The sequence below is a fragment of the Rhipicephalus microplus genome, chromosome 3 (assembly GCF_043290135.1).
Source record: "Rhipicephalus microplus isolate Deutch F79 chromosome 3, USDA_Rmic, whole genome shotgun sequence".
In the NCBI taxonomy this organism is placed as follows: domain Eukaryota; kingdom Metazoa; phylum Arthropoda; class Arachnida; order Ixodida; family Ixodidae; genus Rhipicephalus; species Rhipicephalus microplus.
In genome coordinates, this window is record NC_134702.1 from 42,459,702 (window position 1) to 42,487,367 (window position 27,666).

At 47.0% G+C, this 27,666-nt stretch overlaps 1 protein-coding gene across 2 annotated transcripts in view; it reads left to right on the top strand.

Annotated features, from left to right (window-relative positions):
* LOC119161671 (putative cationic amino acid transporter) overlaps positions 1 to 27,666 on the top strand; it is a 295,166-nt gene that overhangs the window by 54,381 nt on the left and 213,119 nt on the right. Inside the window, exon 1 of one of the 2 annotated variants that reach the window (XM_075889341.1) lies at positions 20,683 to 21,595. The exons of the other annotated variant lie outside the window; for it this stretch is intronic. The gene's annotated coding sequence lies outside the window, so the exon portion shown is untranslated. Of the gene's footprint in view, positions 1 to 20,682; positions 21,596 to 27,666 lie in introns of those variants that run through there. 2 annotated transcript variants of the gene reach the window in all.

Below are 27,666 nucleotides of genomic sequence, written 5' to 3' on the forward strand. Positions count from 1 at the left end.
TTCCACTGGTGCTGTTGTGTTCGCGCATGGTCCAAGTGCTTGTGCGCCCTCTTTGTTTTCCCTGGCACTCACTTTGTCATTCTCTGCGTCAACGCGTGTTCTAATTATGGGTTTTTTTTTTCTTCTTCTTTTTATTTAGAAGCATCGAGTCGATGCTTTTTAAAAGGGGGGACTAATGCCGCATGAATTCGCGTGGTTTTCGTGTGGAAGAGGACGAAGAGGTTGGGATTGAGCCGCTTTTTAATGCCGCATGAATTCGCGTGGTTTTCGTGTGGAAGAGGACGAAGAGGTTGGGTTGGAGCAGTTTTTTCTTTTTGTCCTAGCTTGACGAGCAGTTCTGCGGAAGGTTTCCTTGAGTGAGACAAGATTGGTGACAATATTCTAACGTACGAAGTGTTCTTAACAAACGGAATGCATTATCTTCAATTTTTGATGACTGCGCCGCCGATGTTGTAGTGTTAACGGAAACCTGGCTTACCCCTAACATTGCAAGTGTAGAGCTGTTCGATTGTGAAAATAATTATACCATTTACAGATGTGATAGAGAAGAATCGCCAGGAGGTGGTGTACTTATAGCCGTAGCTGATTACATAGTTTCTAGCCATATAGTAATAGCATCACCTTTAGAATTTGTCTGTGTTTCCCTCTATGTCAACTATCAAAATGTCATATTTTGTGGCTGTTACCGCCCTCCGAGTGCGACGCCAGAGTTTTGCGAGCAACTGCATGATGCTTTGAATGATATTGTCAAAAGGCACCCGCATACACCTGTTTTTATTCTAGGCGATTTTAACTACCCGAAAATAAACTGGTCACTTCCTTCCTGTTCATTAAGCTCACTTTCAGCCGACAGTTTACATTTCGTGGAACTGTGCGAAGACTTTAACCTTACCCAACTCGTAACGCAACCAACAAGAATGGGCCCCAATTCATCAAATGTTCTTGATCTGATTCTCACCACTGTACCTGACCTTGTCCATTCTATTTCATATATCCCAGGCATAAGTGACCATTGTTTCGTGCACTTCAATCTAACAGGTTCTTTAAGGTGTCGGTCAAACAATTGGAAAACAATAAGAGACTACTCACGCGGCGATTATGACTCAATCAACAGTGAACTCGAATCGAATTTTGAGAGCTTTGCTAATGGCTTCTTTGATCGCAGCGTTCAACAAAACTGGAACTTGTTCAAAATGAAAGTTGAATCTTTAATCACGCGATACATTCCCACATACGTTATCAAGGGTCGCCAACGCCCCCCTTGGTTCTCAACTGACTTAAAAAAATTGCGGAATAAAAAGAAACGGTTGTTCCGTCAGGCAAAGCAGACTAATTCGTTAGCCCGTTGGCACGTGTACAAATCTGTCCTTTCCGAATACAGAGCAGCTATCAAGGAAGCCAAGCGCGTTTTTCTTAATGATACCCTTCCTTCAATTCTTGTAACCAACCCTTCTAAGTTTTGGAAAACTGTTAAACCTAGGGAGAAGAAAAACATTTCGCTTACGAACTCAGACGGGCAGCCAGTTCGCTGTGAAGAGTGTTGCATTGCATTAAATGATTTTTTTGTTACTTCTTTTTCAAGTTGTTCTGCTTCTGCGTTGCCGCAAATGCCTAGTCGTGATTTTTTACCCATGTATCCTGTTATCGTTGATGCCGTTGGAGTGCAAAATTTAATTCACAAGCTTAAGTTATCCTCTTCTTGTGGCGTAGATGAAATCAACTCAAAGTTTCTAAAAAACACTGCATTGTATTCATCAATTTACTTGTCCTTAATCTTTTCGCAATCTATTCAGACCTCCACTTTGCCGCTTGACTGGAAGGTGGGGAAGGTGGTCCCTCTGCACAAATCTGGTAACACACAGTCTCCTCTCAATTACAGACCAATTTCCCTAACCAGTGTTCCTTGTAAAATGTTAGAACATATAATTTACTCCAACCTTGTCTCATTCCTAGAATCAAATTCTTTTTTTACTCCCTACCAGCACGGATTCCGAAAAAGTTACTCATGTGAAACCCAACTTCTTTATTTTACTAATGACATAGGATCGGCTTTAGATCGCGGCTCACTTGTGCATTGCATTTTTCTTGACTTTCAAAAAGCTTTCGATAAAGTACCTCACCAATTACTCCTCCTGAAAATTAGTGCCTTAAACATTGACCCGAACATTCTTAAATGGATTGAATGCTTTCTGACTAATCGCACTCAGTTTGTAACAACTAATGGCTATAACTCACCTCTTTCTAAAGTAACATCCGGCGTACCCCAAGGTTCCGTATTAGGCCCTTTACTCTTTCTTATATATATTAATGATCTCCCAGACAGCATTAACTCCGCTATAAGGTTATTTGCAGATGATTGTGTAATTTACCGCGAAATAAACAATGAATATGATAACCAATTTCTACAGTCAGACCTTGACACTGTCTCAACCTGGTGCAATAAATGGCTTATGACTCTCAACTCTAACAAATCTAAATGCATGTCAATTACCCGGCGATCTATTTCTCCCCCCTGTACCTACAGAATTAACGCCGTTCCCCTCCAGCATGTCTCTTCATATAAGTACCTCGGCGTTTACATTACCAACAATCTATCTTGGCACACGCATGTTACCTACATCTGTAATAACGCTAACCGAACGCTAGGATACTTACGCCGCAACTTTTCTCGCGCTCCGCTGTCCCTCAAAATTCTATTATACCGATCACTAATTCGCCCAAAGCTTGAGTACGCGTCCGCTATATGGGATCCCGTGCAGCAAAATTTAATTAACGCGTTAGAATCTGTTCAGAACCGCTCAGTTCGGTTCATTTGTTCTAATTATTCCCGTACTGCTAGCATATCAGAAATGAAATCTAACCTTGACCTACCCAATTTAACTGTCCGGAGGAAACTGGCGCGACTGCATTTTTTTCATAAGATATTTTTTCACAATCCATCAATGAAGCGAGACCTCATTTCACAACCGTCATACCACTCATCGCGCATTGATCATCAGCATAAGGTTGCCATTCCGTTTTGCCGCACGAAATTCTTTTCAGCAGCCTTCTTACCGAAAACAGCCGCCGATTGGAACCACCTTCCCTCTTCCGTTGTATCAATAACAGACCCTTTGTTATTCAAGACTGCAATTTCTCAGCAATGCTTGTAACTATACGCAGTTTCCATTATCTATCTTTGTCTTGTATGTGCTTGAATTCTTATACATTTTTAGTTGACTTATGTTGCCTTCCTGATTTGCGCATCTGATACTTGTTTCTTTATTTTCTCTTTTTTTCTTGTGTGTTATATATGTTGTACCCACCCCCTCTGTAATGCCCTACGGGCCCTGAGGGTATTCTAATAAATAAATAAATAGACTCCACAAACATTTTGCTATGCCCGATTAGCACGGCAGACGTCTCGCATTACCTCAATTTACTTGGTTGAGAACAAAAGGAAGGAATAATGTTACATGGCTTAGTGCATATTTTTAGTGCATAGTATTTTCTTGCTGGTGTATCAACCACTTGCGGAAATATAGTTTAGCGGCTGTATCGCCAACACCTTCGCATAATATATGTTTCCTTGAAATCTAGATGCCTGTACACGCTTACGGTAAAACGCCTCCTTAAATGGCTTGCAGGTGTGTGAGCTCTATATACTCCAAGGAGGAATATTTGAGAGCCACTGCGACATATACCGATGCGAGTATTGGCAGTGCAGTTGAAGTAAGTGTACATGGGGGCTACGCGGTTTAATTTATGGACCCAGTGCTTGCATTTCTTTCTTAGGCCACAAGTTATACGAGAGACTACGCACCAGTGTGAGAGAGGCCGTAGCAAAAGAGAAAACGCCGCTCCTTGTGTCGGTTGAAAGAGATTTTTTTTTGTGAAACGAAAGATTTTGTTTTCTCTTGCAATGGTCGTCACCCTGATATTGTGGTGAATAACATACTTGTGGCAGCAGCACCCTCTCTCCTCAATAATTACGTGTCTATGAAGACAGGTGTTGGAAATAGTACAAATAAAACTGCAAAAACTTTGCAAATGAGTAGGAACAGTTTGTCTTCATCTTGTAGATAGCGTATGTAGTTGTGTATGTTTTCCTCCATCTTGTACTGTGTGTGTGTGTGTGTGTGTGTGTGTGTGTGTGTGTGTGCAAGTGTGTGTGTGTGCCTGCAAATAAAGAAAGCGTGATTAAAATTTCTGTTCGGCCATCAAATATTGCTTTTATATACCGCCCACACGTTCGATAGCGCATGATTTTTCTTATTTTTTTCGTGAAAAAAAAATGACTCGCGCATAAATATTCACACGCTTTCAAGCGTAATGCATTACTTAAACCAGCGCCTTTTTTGACGCAAAAGCTAGAATAAAACTGTTACGCATGTAAAACTGGCCGTAAACGCTTTATTCGTTAAGGGGAGACGATGGGGGCAATAGAGTCACAGCCTCCCTTATTTGTGCTCGCTCGGTCAAAATGAGTTACGTCATGGCGGCAGATAGCAGGCCTGAAAATATTTCTTTTTTGGGTGGCATTGACCTGACACCACGAGCGCTGGCGCGTTCATCAACCTGTCGCGCGAGCCCGGAATCGATACGGTGAGGCGGATGCGTGCCACGTACCACTCAGCGGTGGTCTGTGTTCGATCCAAGTTCGCGCAACGCCAGCCAATTCATTTCCGGCCCCCCTCCCTGCACCCGTAGGGACGCTCGTGCCTGCCTGCCTGTCCTGTTGTAGGCGTCAGTTTTTACGTTCGTATTCTAGAACGTATACCTTCACTCAACGTACCTTCACCTTGACTTGAAAAAGTCGATGGGAGCGTCATCTCTTGGCAGACCTGGTCACTGCATATCGGCAATAATCTGCAGCGATTCATGAGAAGCGCAGCGTCAATTTCAGTCGAGCAGTGGCGCAGTGCTCAACTCAGTCAAGTGAAGGACGAAATTCGAGTCGAGGAGCGTTTGTGAATACGGTGGTTAGTCTAGTGTTTCTTAGAATTGCCGATCGCGGTCTTGCATGCTACACGCACGGCTTACGGATCCGCCATTTCCCCACTTCCGCTGTTTTGAAAAAAAAAAAGAAAAAGAGTTATTTATACTATGTACAGAGCATAAATTATGCGTGACGAATCAGTGTTCAGTGATACATTCCCATTTTCACTATTTTACAGAGCAAAAATTAACGCTTTCGCACAGAGAGAACAGGAGAACTGGAACCAACACAACAAGAATAAAAATGGCAACACTGCATTCTGTTTACCACGCCTGCTTAGACTGCCATTTGTGAGCGAAATTCGTCGCAAGCTTCCTCCGAGTCTTCAAAATAGCTGGATGGCGACGAGGGCTCACCCAAAGACAAAGGCGCCATTTCGACAGTGAGCTGTATGTAAAACGAGCGACGTTTTCACAAATGCAAAAACGCAAAATGACACTGCATGGACTAAGAGAATCAGGAATATTTCATTGGTGTGTGCTGCGTCTCCTTATAAACGACATCCCGTGAAAAATAAAGCGATGTTTTTTTTTATTATCTTCGCGTTGAAAGTACGGACACAATTGTAGGACTAAATTGTATTGTGCGGTGGCACAATACAATTTTTGCCTCCGTAGCCTTCCCTTCATTGCCAGGAAAAGTTTCCTTCGAGTATAGTGTCCGTGGGAGCTGCAACGCACGACGTCTCAGCCATCATGGGAATGATGAGTAGTAGACGGATTCTTCTAGGCTTCCTTCTTTAGGCTCCGTTTGGCCCCCTGTGGCCTTCGCTCACTTTGTTGCAACACGGCGTTCAGGCAAGAGTTCAGCAGTTCCACTTCGCAGCATCACCTTTCCAGCCTTACAAACTCAAATCGACTCACGAAGTTCACAGCGATTCATTCTTTCATCCGGAACAAAAACCAGTGCGCAACGATAAACAAAGCCATGAGTGAGTTCGAAGCCGCAAGCATGAATATTGAGAAAATCCTTGTACTATCTACGATTGTCACGGCGGTTAAATTATCGCCGTACCAGAGTTCCCTCTAGCAAGCGTTGCAGGGAACTCTAGGCTTGATGTTACAGAAGCACGTTGCTCGGCGCTGTGTTCACGAAGGACGCCATCTCTAAGATGCACCCCACCAATCTAAGATAAAAATAGGGGTGCGTTTGGGGAGTCTTTCTGGCAGCCTGTAATAACCGTCATCTGATTCACTTGCGTTTCAGTTAATCGGACTTCTGTTGGATTGGATTGGATAAACTTTTATTTGGTCCTCCAAAACACAGATCACTGTGTTGCGGGCAGCTCCCACGTGGGGACTGAGATGCCAAGCTCCTCAGCCGTCTCGTGGGCTTGGTGGACAGCCCAGAGCTGATCTGCCAAGGACGAGCTGCGGATTGTCGCCTCCCATCTGGCAGAGGTGATGTGCGATAAATGAGCGAATTTGGTGCACTGCCAGAGCATGTGTTCTAATGAAGCTATTTCCCCGTAATGTGGACAAAGATTACTTGGGTATAGGTCAGGGTACATGATGTGTAACATTTTCAAAGTAGGGTACATCCGCGTTTGCAAAAGCCTTAATGTAAGTGCTTGGGGCCGGGTTAGATTTTTGTGAGGTGGAGGGAAAATCCTTCTAGACAGGTAGAAATGTTTAGTGAGCTCGTTATATGTTGTAAGAATTTCCCGGTTATCCCCTCGGACTTCTGTTAAGAGGGTACAAATTCTAACACAATACTACTACACGACTGCACTCAATGCCTGCCACCTATAGAGCATATCGAGAGAGCTATTCGATGAATATTTTGAGTAGCTACCACAGCGTTAAGGCTTGGTATGGTAGTATCTTACACAACCTACTTGCGAAGAGTCACATATACGTGTGAAAATCTTTTAAGGGCAAATTGAAAGAAAAAGTTTGACCCAAATAAGGAAGTAGTGGTAAGTGAATGTTAAATGTACGTAAGAGGAGCCAAAGTTTCGAAAAGTAATTTTGTGAATACTATTCAAATAGACTAGGTGGGGTAAGTATAAAAGTAATTCGATAAATAATTTATTTTCGACTCGTATAGCCTTCCTTGCTTTATCGAAGCTTGCATGAAACGCAAGCTATTCGCGGAGAAAGAAATGTGAGAAAACGTTGCGAAAAAAATGCGAGAAATAATTTGGAGAAAATGTTTGCTATTTTATTTTTTATCACCACGAATACTATTCGGAATGTTTGAAAAGGATGCAAATATGTACGTAATGAAAAGAAGGCAGAATGGCTTGCGCCACAAGCAGTGGATCCGTTGGGCTTTGACGCGTTTAGCTCCGTTGCGCTTTGTAGTCGCACTGCGGCAGTAGAGCCACTGCAGCATGGCAAGCAAAATGCAAAAGAGGAAATGAAAGTCAGCAGAAAACAAACAATCCACCTACTTGTTAAATGCGCTTTAGAGACAAAAAAAAAAGGTACGTGAATATTTATGTTTGTGTGTCCCCCTTGTCAGGGTACTAGCAGAGGCGTAGAAGATACGCAGAAAATAAAAAAAGGAAAAAAAAGAGAGCACTAGAAGAAGTATAGGGTGTCTGAAGATCGCGTGCTGTGCAAAAGGTTGACCGAAGGCCCGTGTAAACGGTGACTTGAGAAACTGCTTCTGACAGTCAGTCGATGCAGCCTATACGTGGGACGCATTGTAGAACGAGGTATTCGAATCACGTATGCGGTAGTCGAAAACTGTTTATGTAGCTGCGAAGAAACAAAGAAAGAAAGAAAGAAAGAAAGAAAGAAAGAAAGAAGTAAAGAAACAAAGAAAGAAACGTGCAAACAAAGAAATATAGAAAGAAAGAAAGAATGAAAGCAAGGAAGAAAGAGGGGAAAGAGGAAAAAAAGAAAGAAAGTAAGAAAGAAAGAAACAATAGTTGCTTACGCTCTCTCTGTTTCTTTTCTTCCTTTGCATAACGTTGCGACTGAAGCTGTTGTCGCCAGCGTGGCCATTCGAGATATGAACGACGACGTTGCTCTCAGAAGTGTCGCCTCCGGGCAACAAAACGAGGCGAGACGTGAAAGCACGTTTTCAACGCGGCGGCTCACTGCTCTACGTGCTATACGTGGCCCATGTCGTTGGCAGCGAAGAAGGCGAGGCCTTAGCGGATGCGCAGCTTCGCGAACCTTCGTGCATTTCTCCTGCGTTAGTTCGAGAGGACGTTACAGTGAGAACTCCCGAGAAGGTTATAAGTTAGGCCTAATTAGTAAACAGCGATTCGGGGCGAAAGCGCTATCTTGAGACAGATATACCATTGGAAAATTCGAGATATTTTTTGGGGTAGACAGTTTGTGAGACGACGTTACCCAATTGGCGTGGTCATTCCTTACTTAGTTATGAAACCATTGCACACCCCTCTTAAAGACTAAGCTTGCTAGAAACGAAATGCACGCACAAGAAGAGGACAGAAGAGAGGCTTGAGACTCACAAGGACTGTTCCATCTCAAGTATCTTCCTTGTCCCCTTCTTGTGAGCTTTTTTGTTTCCATCGTGTCTTACCAATATGCCCGAACAGTCATCTCAGTGAGGGAAGCGTGCCCACCCCTGTGGCAGTCAAGTGGTCATGGGGCTCCATTGCTGCTCTGCAGGCCACGCGATTGAATTCCTGCCGCGGCGGCAGCAATTAATGTGGAGGCGAACGTGCTAGAGCCCTGTTACGTCGTTTGCGGTTCATGTCAAGTAACTCCGAGTGGTCGAAATTTTGCGGAGCCATCCACTACGGTGTCTCTCATAATTATATCTGCAGTTGAGAAGTTGAACCAGAATAAAAATTTCATTATGGCGAGCCCACACAGTCATGGCATTTAGCAGATAGCTCTTCGCCTTTTCCGGTTTAAACATTTTTGAAATGACAAATGAACTTTGATCATGCATTCAACTGATTTAGTGTGCCGAAGTGCGCTGCCGATGCTTATTGGCTCCGTCATTCGTGGGCTACAAAACCAGAAGGAAAGCGCTACGTTTCCTTTTCAAAAGACCAGTGGTAACCCGCTTGACATCTTGAAATGTTCTTCTGCGAACATAATCGCAGAGACAGGGAAGAAATGGAAGAGTGAGTAGCTCGCCGAATCGCTTCGGATATCTGAGCGTTATGCAAGCACCGGAGAACTGCGTATATCATCACGAAGAATACCTAACCTCTCCTTTCGTTATTTTAACCAGCAACGCCTCGTTTGCCCTCCGTTAGGAAAAAAAAATGACAACAGAAGAGAAAAAGCAATACGTCGACGAAAATGAAAAAAACAAACACAGTTGTTGCTTCTCGTCTTTCGGAGTGCGTCGCTACACGGTACGTGAATTGTCCCTGTATACGATACGACACGGCCACCACCCTTCGAGCATAAATCCATTTTGATGGCTTCGGGGTTCCCGACGCGCCATATCTGCCACTTCGGTAGTTTCCCTTTGCCTTGCTGAGCACACACAAGAGTTTATTGAAAGAACGAACAAAAGAAAGGACGCATCAGGTGCAGAACAAGTAAGAAAGACAGAGCTGGACCTCGAGTAAAAAAAAAAAAGGGAACCGGGAGTTTTTCCCGTGGAGAAGAAACGAGCACGAGAACAAAAGGGGAACAAGACGGGGTTGGTTGGCCGCCGCCGAGACTCGAAGCCAGCAACGGGCGAACTGCCGATTTTCTTTTCCGGACTCCTTTCTTTTGGCCTCTTATTTCTCGTCCCGGGCCTGAGGTCGGTTTGGCGCAATTGAAGCCCGGGATCAAGCTCCAGCGGTGAGAAAGGGGCGGACACTCCTGAGCAGCTCTTTCTCCTTCTATCCCCTCCCCCTCTTTCTCTCCTTATTATTATTTTTTTGCTTTCTTCGCGCGTTGATTCGTCTGCCTGGTCTGCGCTTGAGTGAGTCGATACAAGGCAGCTGCTTTGCTGGCCGCTCGCCCACCCTCTCTCGGCTTCCCGATATCTTAGGCGCTGCTGTCCATGCGAAGTGGATGTTCTACCACGGCGCCTTTCGAGACGCAGGCGAGCGCCTTCAGCCGTGGTTTTTTTCTAATTAAAAAAAAAATTGTGAGCCTGGTGGCACACATGTCACCGCCCCGTTATAAAGGGGATGCTCATAGCATCCATCCATCCATACATCTGCAGGAATATATACGGACACAGATGGGGAGGAACAGCATCTTAGAGGGACACTGAAGTCAAATAACAATTCTGACGTCAGAGTGAAATCTTAATGTATGACAACATCTAAAACGACAATAGTATCAACAGAAGTGCTGTACTTACCGATAAATTAGGACGATTGCGCAAGATTACATTCGCCGCAGTAGGACCATCTCCAATTGATACCGATGACGTCAGATGAACCGCCAACAATTAATCACTAGTAATCAATCTAGCTGCACTAAATGAAGAACCTTCCGAGCATCAAGAAACGCAATAAAATTCTACTTGTTCATCTCTGTTTGCTTCATGTAAAAAAGAACCGCTGGACTATTATGGAGAATGACGCGAGTGGTTCAAAAACTTAATTTTCGCGTGGTTAACCTGAACAGGTCTCGCCATCTAGCGGGGCGCAGTTGAACTAAAACACGTCTGCCATCTTGAAGTGAATGGCTGGAAATTGATCAAGGGCTGTTGTTGCTGCTGTGGCTCCAGCTGCTTTCGTACTGCCTGCTAGTGTCGGCGACCACGCAGTAAAGCCGGGTAATGTGCGCGGTAACAGTGACGTGAGTTGGTCCGCTTTTTGAGGCGGGTAATTTGAAGTGCGCTAACCCGATGCGGACCACTAAAGCGCCATTTTATTTCAAAAGAAGCCCCTCCTTGGCACAAAAGTAACACTAAGATGTTTCTGGACCGCTATTTTAACAATCAACGTCGAATCGATAGTTGCTTTAGTGTCCCTTTAATGATTCATTCACGGCAAGGTAGACAACAGCGGCTTCCGCTAATCTATCTATCTATCTATCTATCTATCTATCTATCTATCTATCTATCTATCTATCTATCTATCTATCTATCTATCTATCTATCTATCTATCTATCTATCTATCTATCTATCTATCTATCTATCTATCTATCTATCTATCTATCTATCTATCTGTCTGTCTGTCTGTCTGTCTGTCTGTCTGTCTGTCTGTCTGTCTGTCTGTCTGTCTGTCTGTCTGTCTGTCTGTCTGTCTGTCTGTCCGTCCGTCCGTCCGTCCGTCCGTCCATCCATCCATCCATCCATCCATCCATCCATCCATCCATCCATCCATCCATTCATCCATCCATCCATCCATCCATCCGTCCGTCCGTCCGTCCGTCCGTCCAGTACGTCTATGCATGTTCCCGACGAAGATGTGACGATCGATATACTTAGGCCTGCGTGAATAAGTTTAGCGTGTACCTTATTTTCCGACACTGCATACAGCCTCCTTGCGTATGTGTTACCCATTTCTTTTTTGTGTTCGTATACGAGCCTCTTTCACCGTGGTGGGCACTTACCAACAACCTCAACTTTCCGTCATTCTTTCGTACGGGTACTTTACGTGCACAAGTCTTTGCATCGCACGTTTGTAGACATAATTATTTGATACTGCTTTGGTTAGGGCATTTCACATGAATATAGAACCAAGTCCCGCTCTGTTACCACGTGTCCGTGCCTCCGAAAACTCCTCCTCGGGTAAGAGATGTCTCCAGGGGGTGGCACACTGGAACAGCACTGAAATTGTTTTCGCCATGGCATGGAGAGTGAGCAATGATCATTTCAAGGAAGCCCTGTCCCCCCCCCCCCTCCAAAAAAAAGAATTTTTGGCCACGCGCCTGGACCGGTTATCTCGACAACGTACGTGCATTAATAGTAGCTTCAACAAACGACGCTGAGGTGTCCTAGCGAGCCGGTTCGTCCAGTCATCTTAGTGCCTGAGACTCCAGTGTGCTTTGTGGTAGAATATATATATATATATATATATATATATATAAATATATATATATATATATATATATATATATATATATATATATATATATATATATATATATATATATATATATATATATATATATATATATTGCGATGATGTTTAATGGAACAGAGGAGTGGCAACGAAGTCGCGACGGAAAATGGGCGAACAGCAAGTCTGGCAATGGCGACACAGGTTCTCGCGCAATCAGAGCACGGGCTTTTCGTTGTCTTCCGAAGGCGCATACGCGTTGGTGCGTATGCTCCACTACAATACCCCCGGGGTGAAGGGTAGCCATCCTGGCGACTCAGGGAGTAGGCACAATGAGGGGGTCGTAGTAGGGCTTGAGACGGTCGACGTGTACGGTCTCGCGTCCTCGACGGCGCAAATCTGGTGATTGTGTTAATGGCTCGATGATGTAATTCACCGGAGAGGTCGCGTCAATGACACGGTAGGGACCATGGTACCGGGCCAGAAGTTTAGAAGACAGGCCAGGAACGTGCGGGGGCACCCAAAGCCACACAAGGGAGCCAGCACGAAATGTAGGAGCTATGCGGTGAGCGTCGTCGTGTCGAGTCTTTTGTAGACCTTGAGCCTCACTTGTCAGAGACCGAGACAACTGACGGCAGTCTTCAGCGTATCTGGCGACTTCCGAAAGCGGGGAGCACTCAGATGCATCAGGGCGGTACGGTAGTATAGTGTCGAGTGGGTGGGAAGGTTCGCGGCCGTACAATAGAAAGAACGGGGAAAAACCGGTAGTCGCTTGCGTCGCGGTGTTATAAGGTAAGGTAAGGCGAAGGTAACAAAGGGCAATACAGCGTCCCAGTTAGTGTGGTCGGAGGAGGTGTACATCCTCAGCATGTCGCCAAGTGTGCGGTTGAACCGCTCAGTAAGACCATTTGTCTGTGGATGGTATGCGGTAGATTTCCGGTGGATAATGTTGCATTCAGCGAGGATAGCTTGGATGACCTCCGACAGGAACACTCGACCCCTATCACTGAGTAATTCCCGCGGAGCACCATGACGTAGAATGAAGCTGCGGAGAATGAAGAGTGCAACTTCGTGGGCGGTGGCTGCCGGTAGAGCTGCAGTCTCAGCGTAGCGTGTCAGATGATCGACTCCGACAATAATCCACCGGTTTCCAGAGCTACTATATGGGAGGGGGCCATATAGGTCTATACCCACGCGGTAGAATGGGCGAGCCGGGCACGGGAGCGGCTGTAACGTGCCAGTAAGGTGCCGCGGAGGTGTCTTGTTCTGTTGGCAAGTGGTGCAAGACTGAACGTATTTCTGCACAAAGCGATACATTCCTCGCCAGTAATAGCGTTGGCGCAGCCTTTCGTAGGTTTTCAGGACCCCTGCGTGAGCACTTTGGGGATCTGCATGGAAATTCATGCAGATGTCAGAGCGCATATGAGTTGGGACAGCAAGGAGCCACTTCCGACCACCAAGCATGTAGTTGCGGCGGTACAGAATGTTGTCTCGTAAGGAAAAGTGGGCTGCTTGCCGGCGTAGCGCTCTCGTGGAAGGGACAGCAGACGGATCGGTAAGGTAGTCGACTAACAAGGCAAGGTATGGGTCTTTACGCTGCTCCGAAAGCATGTCAGTCGTGTCGAGTGGTGACAAGGTGGTAAAAGGGGGAGACAAAGAAGCCACATCTGGTGTTAATGGCGATCGCGAAAGTGCATCGGCATCCGCATGTTTGCGACCGGAACGATATACGACACGGATGTCGTATTCTTGCAATCGAAGTGCCCAACGCCCCAGGCGTCCGGACGGGTCTTTCAAGGTGGACAGCCAACATAGAGCGTGGTGGTCTGTGACCACGTCGAAAGGACGGCCGTAAAGGTACGGGAGAAACTTCGTCAACGCCCAGATTATGGCCAAACACTCCTTCTCTGTCACGGAGTAATTCAATTCAGCCTTCTTGAGAGCGCGACTTGCATAGGCGACTACGTATTCAGCTTGGGTGCCTTTCCGTTGTGCCAAAACTGCACCGAGACCGATGCCACTTGCATCGGTGTGAATTTCTGTGGCCGCAGCAGGGTCGAAGTGACGAAGAATAGGTGGTGAGGTCAGCAGGCGGCGCAGCTGGCGAAATGCATCGTCACATGCAGGTGACCATGCAGATATGCCTTTGCTGTTGGAAAGCAGACTCGTGAGAGGTGCGATGATGGACGCGAAGTTGCGCACGAAGCGACGAAAGTAAGAGCAGAGACCGACGAAACTTCTTAGGGCTTTCAGTGATGTGGGCAACGGAAAGTCAGCGACAGCTCGAAGCTTATCGGGATCCGGAAGAACACCGTCTCTTGTGATGACATGTCCCAAGATGGTTAGTTTTTGTGCTGCGAAGTGGCACTTCTTGGAGTTGAGTTGTAGGCCTGCAGAAGTTAGACACGTCAGAATCTCGTGGAGGCGAGCAAGATGTGTCGGGAAATCAGATGAAAAGACTACGATGTCGTCCAGGTAACATAAGCAGGTTTTCCACTTGTGGGCACGCAAGATGGTGTCGATCATGCGCTCAAATGTGGCAGGCGCGTTGCAGAGCCCAAATGGCATGACTTTGAACTCATATAGGCCATCCGGCGTTACAAAGGCTGTTTTAGGGCGATCACATTCAGCCATTGGCACCTGCCAATACCCACAACGCAGATCCAAAGATGTAAAGTACTCGGCGCCTTGTAAACAGTCAAGAGCATCGTCTATTCGTGGTAGCGGGTAGACATCTTTTTTCGTAATATTGTTTAAGCGGCGATAGTCCACGCAAAATCGTACGGTGCCATCTTTTTTCTTGACCAGAACCACAGGTGATGACCAAGCGCTTTGAGAAGGCTGTATCACTCCACGTTTAAGCATGTCATCTACTTGCTCCGTAATGACGCGGCGCTCTTCGGCGGAAACGCGGTAAGGGCGCTGTCGCAGAGGCGAATGTGAGCCGGTGTCAATAGTATGAGTGATAGTTGTGGTACGGCCCAAAGCAGGTTCGTGAAAGTCGAAAGAAGAACGAAACTTGTTAAGGAGAGCAACAAGTTGGCGGCGATGCGAGAGGGGAAGGTCTGCGTCAATAGCATTGTCGAAGGCTGACGAACTTGACGGCTCAGACGCATGAGTGATTGCAGCAATGTGACATGGCGTTTCGTCGGGAAGAATAATATCATCGATATGGTCGACAGGTTGCACATATCCTAACGTTTCACCACGAAGTAAGCCAATGGGGTAGTTGCAGTGGTTGGTGACCAGCATTACGGTTAAACCAGATGCAATTGTAAGAACAGCAAATGGGAGAACGATGCCCTTGCGTTCAGTAAAAACCGGAGATGGCGTAAACACCACCGTGCCGTCAGGTTGCGCCACACATGAAAGGCTAATAGGGACCGAAGCTTCAGGAGGCAAGGTGATGTCGTCATCAGCGGTGAGTTTGCAGAGCAGAGGAGAGCGGTCGGGTAGTGTAAATTCACATGTTGGCACAAGGGACACTTCGGCACGGGAACAATCAATGATAGCTTCATGACGTGATAAGAAATCCCAACCCAGGATAAGGTCATGAGAGCAAGATGGTAGAACAAAAAACTGTACGACGTACAAAACGTCTCGGATGACGACGCGCGCCGTACACACAGCCGAGGGATGAATGCGTTGCGCGCTAGCCGTGGACAGCACCAAGCCACTGAGAGATGTGGTCACTTTCTTCAGCTTCCTACAAAATTTTGCGTTCATCACAGAAACGGCGGCCCCGGTATCAATTAACGCTAATGTGGCGACTCCCTCAACATCGACATCAACAACATTTTGCGGCGAAAATGGAGGCCTTGGGAATCGCGCACAAGGTGCAGTTCTTGCCTCCGGAACTGCACTGATTAGTTTCCCTCCTCAGGAGGTGGTCGACGACGCATAGGCGATGGCGATCGGCGACGAGGTGATGAGAAACGAGCAGTCGATGGGTGGTGATCCGAGTCGGAGTGCCTCTGTTCATATCTAGACGTGGTAGTCTGCTGCGGTACGTAGGTAGGAGCTCTGAAGTATGCGTGCGCAGGTGTGGGACGGCGGCGGCAGAAGCGTGCAATGTGGCCAGCGATGCCACACGCGAAGCAGATGGGACGATTGTCTCGGGTGCGCCACTCATTAGATGGACGGAAAAAGCGAAGTGGGGGCCTGTAAACTGGAGGCGAGGCCGGAGGAGGTGGAGCCGATAAGGCGACTGGATGCGGTGGGGGCCGCGCGACCACAGCTGCGTAGCTGAGAGGTGAAGGCGGCGCAGTTGGTGCGTAGCCAGCAGTTGAGAGATCAGATGGCACCGAAGTGCATGGGTAAGAGGCCGGAACTGTAGGGAGGGCATTGCAAATTTCAGTGCGTATGGCCTGCTGCATATTCGAAGGGAGGCTTGTCCTGGGCGCGTCGCTATGCGGCAGCAGGGAGAGCTGTCGGGCGACTTCCTCCCTGATGAAGTCTTTAATCTGGTTCGACAGAGTTCCTTGGTGAACGTTGCCATTTGCGAGTGCGACGGCCGAGATTGAATCTGGTGATGGGACACTCTGTCGGGCGATGGAACGCTGACGACGCAATTCATCGAAGCTCTGGCACAGGCTTACGAGGGCTGCTATTGTGGTCGGGCTTTTCGCCAGCAACATCTGGAATGCGCCATCCTCGATGCCTTTAAGAATATGTCGAATTTTCTCTTCTTCAGGCATGGATGAGTTAACACGCTTGCAGAGGTCGAGCACATCCTCAATATAGCTAGTAAAGGTCTCGCCAGGCTGCTGGGCTCGGTGGCGCAGACGCTGGTCAGCGTGGAGCTTGCGGACCTCTGGTCGGCCGAACGCTTCGGTCACGAGGGTCTTAAAGGTGGACCAGCTGGCGATGGCGGTTTCGCGGTTGGTGAACCATAGCTTGGCGACGTCAGCCAAGTAAAAGATAACATAGGCAAGCTTAGAGTCATTGTCCCATTTGTTGCTGGCACTCACGCGTTCGTACAAGGAGAGCCAGTCTTCGACGTCTTGCTCACCACTGCCGCTGAAGATTGGTGGGTCCCGCTGACGGGTAGCACCGGGGCAGGTCGACGGGGCAGCCGATGGTGCTGGCTGTGCTGGGATGGGCTGGTTGGCGACTGCGTCAGTCATGTTGTACGGTGGTCTTTCGGCCAACTTGCGAGAGCGGAGCTCCAGGTCTGCCTTGGGATCTCAGCAGCCTCCACCAAATGCGATGATGTTTAATGGAACAGAGGAGCGGCAACGAAGTCGCGACGGAAAATGGGCGAACAGCAAGTCTGGCAATGGCGGCACAGGTTCTCGCGCAATCAGAGCACGGGCTTTTCGTTGTCTTCCGAAGGCGCATACGCGTTGGTGCGTATGCTCCACTACAATATATATATATATATATATGGTGGTGCAAGAAGTAAACGGGAGAGAGCGACAGATTCGTGGTGTTTTACAGTGGTGACATATGCTGTGCCAAACAGTTTCTTCTTCGTCTCATTCGCTGGAGCGAACCAAAAAGAACCAAAAAAAAAGGAAAGAAAGAAAAGGGGAAAAAAAGAAAAAAAAAGAAATAAAGGGTAGGAGGAGAAAGGAAGAGGGGGATAGGGCGGCTTCCGCGACGCGTCTTTGAAGTTCACGGAGGGACATGACATTGTGGGTGAGCTTGGATGGCAGGCAATTTATATATATATATATATATATATATATATATATATATATATATATATATATATATATATATATATATATATATATATATATATATATATATATATATATATATAATGAGATCTAACAGACAATAATGCCAAGGAAGGTATAGGGAAGTTATTAGGCCAATTGTAATGTAAATGAGAAGAAACAAAACTGGGTGAAAAGATAACTTGCCGTGGGCAGGATCCAAACCTGCGACCTTCGAATAACGCAGGTTCGGATCCTTCCCACGGCAAGTTATCTCTTCACCCACTTTTCTTTCTTCTCATTTACATTACAATTGGCAAAATAACTTCCCCTATACCTTCCTTGGCATTATTGTCTGTTAGATCTCATTAATATTGTGTAAAAACACGGAAAGCGAGCCCTTAGGTATACACTTATATATATATATATATATATATATATATATATATATATATATATATATATATATATATATATATATATATATATATATATATATATATATATATATATATACGGGGAGTAATAATTCAATGACCCACTTAGTCTTCGTGAAGGTATGGGATATGGCACAACGGGAGCGTTGTCAACAAGGATAAATATATGTATTTCCCAACAGCTTCGGGAGGGGTCCTCCCTTCGTTAGGGGATGAGTTATACTAACATAGACGTTCAAACTTCGTTGCTGCCGCGTCCTTCTCGCTTTAAAAGATGTTTGTGAGAGTGAGAGAAAACTAAAGAAAAAAAGCAAATAATAAGAAACAAAAAAAAGAAGAAACAAAACACTGTGAACGCTGAGCATGAAACCAGACTGTGCACATCCAAATGTCGGTGTAAATCCACATCCGGTTCTCATCCTGCGCTGGCCAGTTCTCGACGGCCCGACAAACGGCAAGTTATTTTTTCACCCACTTTTCTTTCTTATTTACTTTACATTGGTTCTAATAACTTTCCTTAGACATTCCTTGGCATTATTGTCTGTTAGATGTATATATATATATATATATATGTGACGAACCACACGAGAACGGTTTGGTGGAATGGTAGAGAAGGAGGAAGACGAAGACAAATAAATGGTTCATCGTACAGCCATCACGTCTCTTGCGTCACACACACACACACACACACACACACACACACACACACACACACACACACACACACACACACACACACACACACACACACACACACACACACACACACACACACATATATATATATATATATATATATATATATATATATATATATATATATATATATATATATATATATATATATATATATATATATAGTTGTGTACCTTGATTTACGTCATAATTTGCAAATTGTTTTCTGAGTAATGCGAGAATGTGAAAGAAGGGCATAGTTGTTCTCTCATCTTCATCTCAAGTGATGTAGCTTCCATGCCATGAAAAAAAAGCTTACTCGACAAAATAAAAGGGAAATGGTATACTATTTTTACGAAAAACAAGATTTTTTTTTAGAAAAGAAAGAATTCTTGGTCACATTTTTATTGAATGTTCGTGTTTGTTCTACAATTTCTTTGTGCTTACTTTGTTGTTGCAGTTAGAGTGCAGCGATTAGGCGTCAGTGGTGTACCCATTGATTGGCTGTGACAACATCTCCGGGAGCTTTCACGTTACGTGTGGACATTTCGCTTGTGTGAACGTCTGTGTTTCGCAAACTCTTCTGTTCAGTGCACAACTTTTTAACACCGAAGCTGTCCAAAAAGTCGAAGCTTTCATGCGAGAGGGCCGTCGTGGATCGCCTGATAAAGGTTTACCACCATCACTACTGCCTCCAACTTTATTTAGCCTACTTCATTGCACTTCACTTTCACTTCGTTCGATCCACTTGATTCCAATCATTTCATGCCCCGCTTCATTCATCCAGCTAAAATAATTGGCGAAGTGAAGGCTTATTTGTAATCCGGCAGCTTCGCTGTTTCATGAGTAGCCGCTACGCGCATCAGCTTGATTTCTTTTTTTTTAGAAGAATCGGCACTAAGTGCGTGAGTGTTCGTCCATGTGCCTATTTCTACAGTCTTGTAATTTTTCACTACTTTGCGACGACAATCTACCGTGTACGGGAAACGGAGTAGCCGTAGCCACACACTGGCAACAATGTCTCCTTGTATGCATTGACTAATAAGGAATGATGAGGGAGAGTTGGTAGCTGAATTGTTGTGTCGCGATTCTCAGGAAAGCAACATGCTAAGTCGCGATGTAAGAGTGAGCTCCATTACTACGTAAAACGCGATATTAGTGAAGCGCCGACCGACTCCCATGTAGTAATAGCTCACAGAGCGTTCCGAGACACGGACTATGAAGGGACACACATAGAAAGCTTCGTCCGTGTCTTCAATTGTGTCTCTGAGTGCGCTGTGAGCTATCATAGATCTTCATCTACTAATCCGTTCAAAAATCTTGTTTGAGTGCCGTGTAGCTTTTTCAAGATCAAAAGTGCCCTGATTGATTTGTGGGGTTCAACGTCCCAAAACCACCATTAGATTATGAGAGACGTCGTAGTGGAGACTCCGGAAATTTCGTCCACCTGGGGTTCTTTAACGTGCACCCAAATCTGAGCACACGGGCCTACAACATTGCCGCCTCCATCAGAAATGCAGCCGCCGCAGCCGGGATTTGAACCCGCGACTTGCGGGTCAGCAGCCGAGTACCTTAGCCACTAGACCACCGCGGCGGGGCGATCAAAAGTGCCCTGTAGCTATACTTCAGATCACCTCATCAAACCACATTTCCGAAGTTTTCCCTATCAGTGTCGCAAAAGCGGAGGAAAAAAAAAAACCCCGCTGGTAGTGCCTGGGTGTATTCATTTCTTTCATGGCCGAAATAGAAACGACCTTACCACCAGTCCCGAGGTGGCGCTGCAAACAAAATGCGTCATCAGGGCGCGAAGTTTTTCTTTCAGGTGGCACTATCACGAGGCGCGCGCGCGTCGCTGCAGGCACTTGCTGGTCCCTCCCGTTTTCCCTAAAATTGGGGGCAGTGCTTCCCCACGCGCCTGCTCCCGTTGCCATCGCCATGGTTGCTGGCGGCGGCTGCAGCGCCAGACGCGGATAGCGGCGGCTGGCCGAGGCAAGCGCCGGTGCTCAGACGCAGCGCACGCCGCACCATCACACGCCTACACAACGACTGCTGCCGGCGGGATGCGACAGAGAGTGTGGCGGCGTCGGCTAGCGTGCTTCAGCGCCTTGGTGCGTGCCTTCTCTGACGCGGCGTTGGCGGTAAAGCGGAGTTAAAAGGACCTCTCCTGCCAGACAGGAGAAAAAAAAAGGGGGGACGTTATTTCCTCCCCACTCCCAATCCTCACCGTTTTAGTTCCCAGTTCGCGCCGCCGTCGTCGTGTTCGTGGTGGTGGTGGTGGTGGTAGTAATACTGGTTTGTGCGCGGAAAGAAGCTAGCAGAGGTTCACTCATTCAAACACAGACTGCAGTGCATTGACGCAGCAAGCACCACGTCTGTCTTCTCGTATTTTCGTCTACTGCCAGCGCTTTTAATGCATCATCTGCTACTGCTACGTCTGCACTTTCTTGCCGAAAGTTTTGTGACGTCTTGTGCCCCCGTATAGGCGTGTTTCTATGTACATTTTTGCGAGGGCACGCCCGTATGTGTGTACAATTTGTTGCTTCTAGCTCGTTCCAGACCGCATCTCTCGTGCGGTGTGCTCTCGCTGTCTGGTAGTAAAGAAACAACCGTCACCTTCAACGTCTTCCCAAAGTGTGTGCCTACAGGCTGGAGAGGTGAAAATTCGATGAACGTGCTGTGTCACAAGATTATAAGAAGGTGGACAACTCTGACTGTTCAAGAGGCCCCAAAGGGCACAAGGAAAAGTGCCCTTCTTCAAGTCGACCGCATGTTTTTCATTCCTCTGTTGCTGTTAACTCAAGAGTCATCTTCGGCAACAACCGAGAACTAACGACATATCAGCCTATCATCATTGAGAGACGCCTTCTAGATCGGTTTTATTCGACTGCTCCCGGCCGAGTAGAACACTGGTTGTGCTCGATCAGCGCATCTTTATAGGCTGCATATCAGGTAAGCGGGCAGCTTCGTAACAGTTTCCTCTGTGCACTTCTAGCGCGATGATTTCAATGCTAAAGTGATCCCTCTATCACACGAGCTACGGCGGCCCTGCAATTTCCTCCTCACCAAGGCGCTGATGCGGACCCGGGCCCGTGAGCTTTCGAAACTGTTGCGTTCCTTACGCAAGTAAAGCGGGGCCCTCCGGGTGCGTGTTCCGCGCAGCGCGACACTGACTGCGAACTGCGGTGTTGGCGCGCAGTGCCGCGGCAAAAGCGGCGTGCTCTCATCGTCTCGCATTGAAACCGAATCGAGTCGGTTTCAATGATCGTGGTGGGGATCGATGGATCGATCGTGTCGGATAGAATCGAGAAAAAAGAAGTGTAGGTAACCTTCGAAGCAAAACCTTTTAAACCTTCCGTTCCGAGTTAAGGAAACACGCGTTGTGGAGTTCTTTTTTTTTAGGGAAGCTTCCGCGAGCTACAAATTTCGGAGAAGGTTTATCTCTACAAACGTGCAGTCTAAAGGTTTATGTGCACAGTGTGCCCTAATGGAAGAACAGTGTTGGTGTGTTTAAAAAAAAAAGGTTGACGATTTGGTGGTGGTGATAGTGGTTAGAAGAAGAAGGCGCCTAATTTCTGCAGCCCCAGTTGGGAGCACGGCGCAGCGCCGGTGGGAGGGGGGAATAAGAGGAAAGTGGTTAGAAAAGAAAAAAAAAAGATACGTGAGCACAGACGTATTCAGCACGAACAGCAGTCCGGCAGCAAGACGCTTTAGAGCACCTTAGGGACTCTACAGCGGAAGAGCAGCATGCCGTTCCTATATTGAGCGAAGCTGGTGGAGGAACATGTTTTATGACGAAGAAAAAGGTTGACGATTTAAGTACTTTAGTAAGGGAGAGCAGCAAGCCCCCTATATTGTGTTTAGAATATATTGGGAACGCTTTCGAGCACTATAGGAATTGTACTATGGAAGAGCCGTAAGCTGTCCTGGTACCATTGTAATAACATAGAGTGAGTCGCCCCGGTTATAGGTCACATATGTGTGTTTCGAAGAAGTTGTAAAGAATTTAGAGTAATTGGTACTTTACTATGGCACAGCAAAAGGCCGTCTCGTAGGCCACACAATGACGCCGAGAAAGGGAAGTTTATTGTACACTTAGTTTGTACGTACGCAAACGAAACATTGAAAACAAGTAAAGACAGTGTTTACATCTTACAAATGAGCACCAAAATCTGATTGATGACTGGGTATCCATATGTTACAAGTAAAAACAATTAAATTCAATCAAGTTAATCACATTTTACAGGATAACACTTATGCATGCGTACTAAAGTAGGCGCATGGCTAGTACGGGACAACTGGAAACCTCAGCTGTCCCTCTCTCACTCTGAAGAAACGTGTGTGCCATCGTCGAAGGAAGGCCTCTTCGCCATGCGTTTCCAGCTGCTGATCTAGGTAGCTTCACACAATGAGCCGCATTCTCTGTAGTGCGGGATAGGTGCCTCTATGCGGCTTGTGACGTACTTAAGCTTAACAGCGTCGCCCCTACAGTACGTACAAGGTTACTGTAAAGACCAGTCTTACAAACAGCCCACGTTCTGTTCCCATGCGCGCCGTGCGAAAGTCAAAGAGGCGTTGTACCATGTGCCAGACACCCCTCGCCACTGAGCACTGAAACAGAGCATGTTGGGCCGTCTCTTTTTTGCCGCAGTTTGGGCAGCGGTCATTTGGAACGACTCCCCAATCTGCTAACCGGTCACGTGTAGGCGAAGCCCTTCATCTTCTCAAGCAGTCAAATTCGCGCACGTGGTTAGGTACGTGATTGTAACGCCATCGTTTCCATTTTTTCGTGCCGGATGCTGTTTCTTCCTCTTTGCTCAGCGTGCTACTTGTCACCATTTCGTTTATTTCCTGTGACAAAACATCTTCCAGACTACATGAACCCATTGATTCTACTGTTCGTTTTAAACCACTGGCAGCTCTGTAAAACTTAAGCGGAATTTCTGCTCGTGGACACTCGGTGACGGTGTCTTCTGAGCTGCGTCGTCGTATGATCTGCGCTTGAAATATTCTTTGGTCGGGTGATCACCTCCACACCTTCTGCAGGCTTCAGTGCACTCTTCCACAGCGTGTCTGTACGCGCTGCACCTATGACAAAAAGATGTTGCACAGGCCCCGGCCATGTGGCCTTCATTTTGGCAACGCACACAGACGCGACGCATGCCACGGTACTCCAACATAACGCGGTGAATTGAAATGAAGTTCGGTGCGGGCTTCGCCATTCCCATCTTCACCACTCATGTACCGGTAAGTGTATATTGACGTCGTTGCAGAGTAACAGATGTTATACTGCGTACTTTGCCGAAAGGTTGCAAAGCAGAGACGACCGCGTCATCGGGCGCGTACGGCGGCAACCTGTACACACTCAGGAACACACTTGGTGGGCCCACGACTTACACTTGAACTTTTTCCTTCTGAAGGACAAAAACCTTCATTCACCATGAGCTTGGTGGCTTGTTTCGTTGTCCTCGTTGCTACCAAGAACTTTACAGCGCCGAGGTGTTGCAGGAACAGCACCGCTTCGCTACCGATCGTCTCTTCGAGACACTCGATGATCTCATCGACGGAGACCGGGCCTTCAGGAACGGTGAACGTGAAACAATGTTCCTTTGGCGGGGTGCGTACTGGCCTCGACGCCATGCGCCCTGGGACCCCAGGGGTCGGCGACTTCTCGGCCGCAGCCCCGGGGAACCTGAAAGTGGGTGAGGCGCCAAAGGGACGCCGCCGTAACACTGGACGCACGCGCCGGCGAGAGCCGCACTCACACAATTAAACACGAACGCTGACGGAGAAGGTTGAACTGTGTTTAGAGAAAAATTGGCAGACCCCACGTAAAGTGGGAATCGCTGATATGCGAAGCATGCATGAGGAAGCTTGACACATCACTTTAAAAATTAAGCGCAACAATACGAGGCACAGGTAAATGATGCCGTATACATGACTTTTGTGCCATGATTATCACGTTAGGACGTGTAATTTACCTTCGTCATCTATTGACGTCACCTGATATTGAATTCGATATATGTGCAGCTAGTGAAACTGCTGCGAGCACGCTATGAGCCTAGCATGTAGTAATGTTTTACATGACACGAATATCAAGATCATCCCGTTTGAACGTGTCACATAGCTTTGTCGTCCATTCACGTCTCGTAATACCAAAGTTGGTGTATGTGAAGCTAGCGAAACGGTGGCGAGCGCACGTAGCGTTGACGCGCGCCCACGCTGGGTGCAGCAACGCTACGCCAGCACAACGCGAGCACTCTGACACTAGGTGCGACCAGCGTTTGTCGGTGAGGCCCAGCGGCAACCGGCTCGAAATGCGACATACTGCATTTCGCGCAGACGACGTTACCTAGACAGCACCGCGTCTGTTTAGCTTCGCGACGGAATGACGCCGGGCGCGCTCAAACGCGCATGCGTCAAGACAACGCACCGCGGCGTGCGCCTGCGAGTATATGCCAGGCCAACGCCTCCTCTAGAAAGATGCCTGAGGAATGGCTCGCGCTCCAGGCGGAGTTGGCCTGCCTTCAGTTTTAAACAAGCTCCGCGCGATGGCGCTCGCGACCAACACTATCATCGCTGAGTCGGGCGGTACCAGCTAAAGGTTTTTCATCTGCGGCCCATAGGGGCGCGTCACTCGAGAGTTGTTCGAGACCTGCAACTGTGCACCACTGTTTCCGAGGCTATGCAAAGTGTTGCGTTGTTGCACCGTCCGCCACAGGTGACGCTAGCGACCGAAAACATTTTCAAATTGAAGGAGGGAAAGAGTGTGGCAGCTGTTTTTTTTTCTTCTTATGCGGCAGGCATTTTTCTAGAGGAGGCGTTGGCCAGGCACATCGTCGCGTTGCATGGCATCGCCGGCATCGCCATCGTGACGCGACGAAACGAACGCTGGCGAGCACGCGTGCCGGGTCACGTCGAAGTGTTTTGGCGCCTTGAGTGTGGCACGTAGTCATGTTCTTACATGACACGCATCTCATGATTACCACGTTTGCACTAATCACATACCTTCACCATGCATTCACGTGACGTACTACCCAATTTGGCATACGCGAAGCTATCGAAACGGCCGTGGGCGCATCACGAGTTTGGCATGTAGTCTTCTTGTTACATGACACGCATGTCATGAGTATCATGTTTGGACGTTTCATTTACATATGTCATCCGTTCGCGTCACGTAATACCCAATTCAGTACATATGAAGCTAGCGAAACGGCTGCGAGCGCATCATGAGTGTGGCAGGTACTGATGTTGTTACATGACACGCGTCCCATGATTATCATGTTCGAACCAGTTATATACCTTCGTCATCTATTCACGTTCCGTACTACCGAATTTGGTGTATGTGAAGCTAGCGAACGGCCGCAGCGCATCATGAGTGTGGCATGTAGTCATGTTGTTACATGACACATACTCATGATTATCGTGTTTGCACCAGTCACATACCTTCGTCATCCATTCACGTCCCGTAACACCAAATTTGGTATATGTGAAGCTAACGAAACGACTGCGAGCGTGCCATGAGCGTGGCGCGAAGTCATGAATCATTACCTACATGACAAGCATATCATGATTTCCATGTTAGGGTCTGTCACTTGTGTTCGCCATGCAGTCATGTCGTACAATGGCAATTTTCGCAACATGTCGTGTGAACGAAACCACCGCAAGAGCAGCAAGACCTTCAAATATAAATCATGACATACATGTCATGATAGTCATGTTAAGACTAGTCAGTTATGCTCGTCATGCTGTCATGTTATGCCTTACCAAATTTGGTATTGATACCATAAACGAACCGGCCAGGAGAGGTAAAAGTCGTAGGCGGCTAGATAGATAGATACGCTCCAAGTCGCCGAAGCTCGCCAAGAAATGCTTCTAATTTAAAATGGTCAACGATTTGGGGTACATTGTACTCTACTATGGGAGAGCTGAAAGCCGTCCCTAACAGATCGCGGGCTCAGTACGATCTGTGTTTATACTCGGCGACAGCTTTTCTTGACAGAACTGTGGAAGCTATAGAGCCAAACCGCCTGCATGCGCGCGCGCCAGGAAATAGTACCTGTTTTATTTTCTAATTCTAGTAGCTACTTCGCCCGAATAAATAAAACTTTCTTCATTATAAGGATAGAACAAGTATGGGACGCTGTTCATGGAAAACAGGTTATCGTGCGCCCTAGCTTTTTTTTTCTTTTTAGGGGCGAAGCTCCTTAGGGCGTGGGCTGTGCGTTCCCTGTAGCCTGTATGTAGCCACCTCTAGTTTAGTTCTTGCAGTGTTCACTAGATGGCGGTACCGTCCCCTGTATGTAGCCACCTCTAGTTTAGTTCTTGCAGTGTTCACTAGATGGCGGTACCGTCTCCCGCCCGATCTAAAGGGTACAGCCACATCCATCCTTGTAGCCACCTCTCGTTTAGTTCTTGTAGTGTTTACTAGATGGTCGTACTTGTAGCTGATGATGAAAAGATGCAAGATGTTATAAACTAGAAAGCGGTACTTGTAGTTGATGAAAGACGCGAGATATTATAAAATAGGAATGATGTCACATATGGCGCGTGTCATTGGTTGAAGGCAATCGTTCGATTTAGTGCGGCGACGTACGCTAGGGGGAGCGATGTAATAAAATCGAGTGGGCAAAATGTACAGAGGATTCATGGTTTACCAGGTTTACCTCCGGAGCTTCGCCCACTCATCATCATTCACTTCGTGGATATGGCGGAATTTTTTTATTTCTTGGACGGCACCACGTTTTCCGCACGCCGGCTGCGTCTGCTGCTTGCTCTTGCAGAGGCGAGCACAGCATCGGCCGTGGAAAAGCTGCTCATCGTTGGGACGCGCCGTCTTTTATACATCACGCATCGAACTTTCCAGCCTTATCACTGGTGGCCGCGCAAGCTCTGAAATGGTAGGTGGTAAAAAACATTTATTTCAGAAAAAGTTTACTAGAGAGTGCCGACGTGGCCCATCGGCGTGCTAGAGTGGCAAGACCCTATTCCGGGACGCCAGTGGAGCTGGAAGCTGCCCGTGC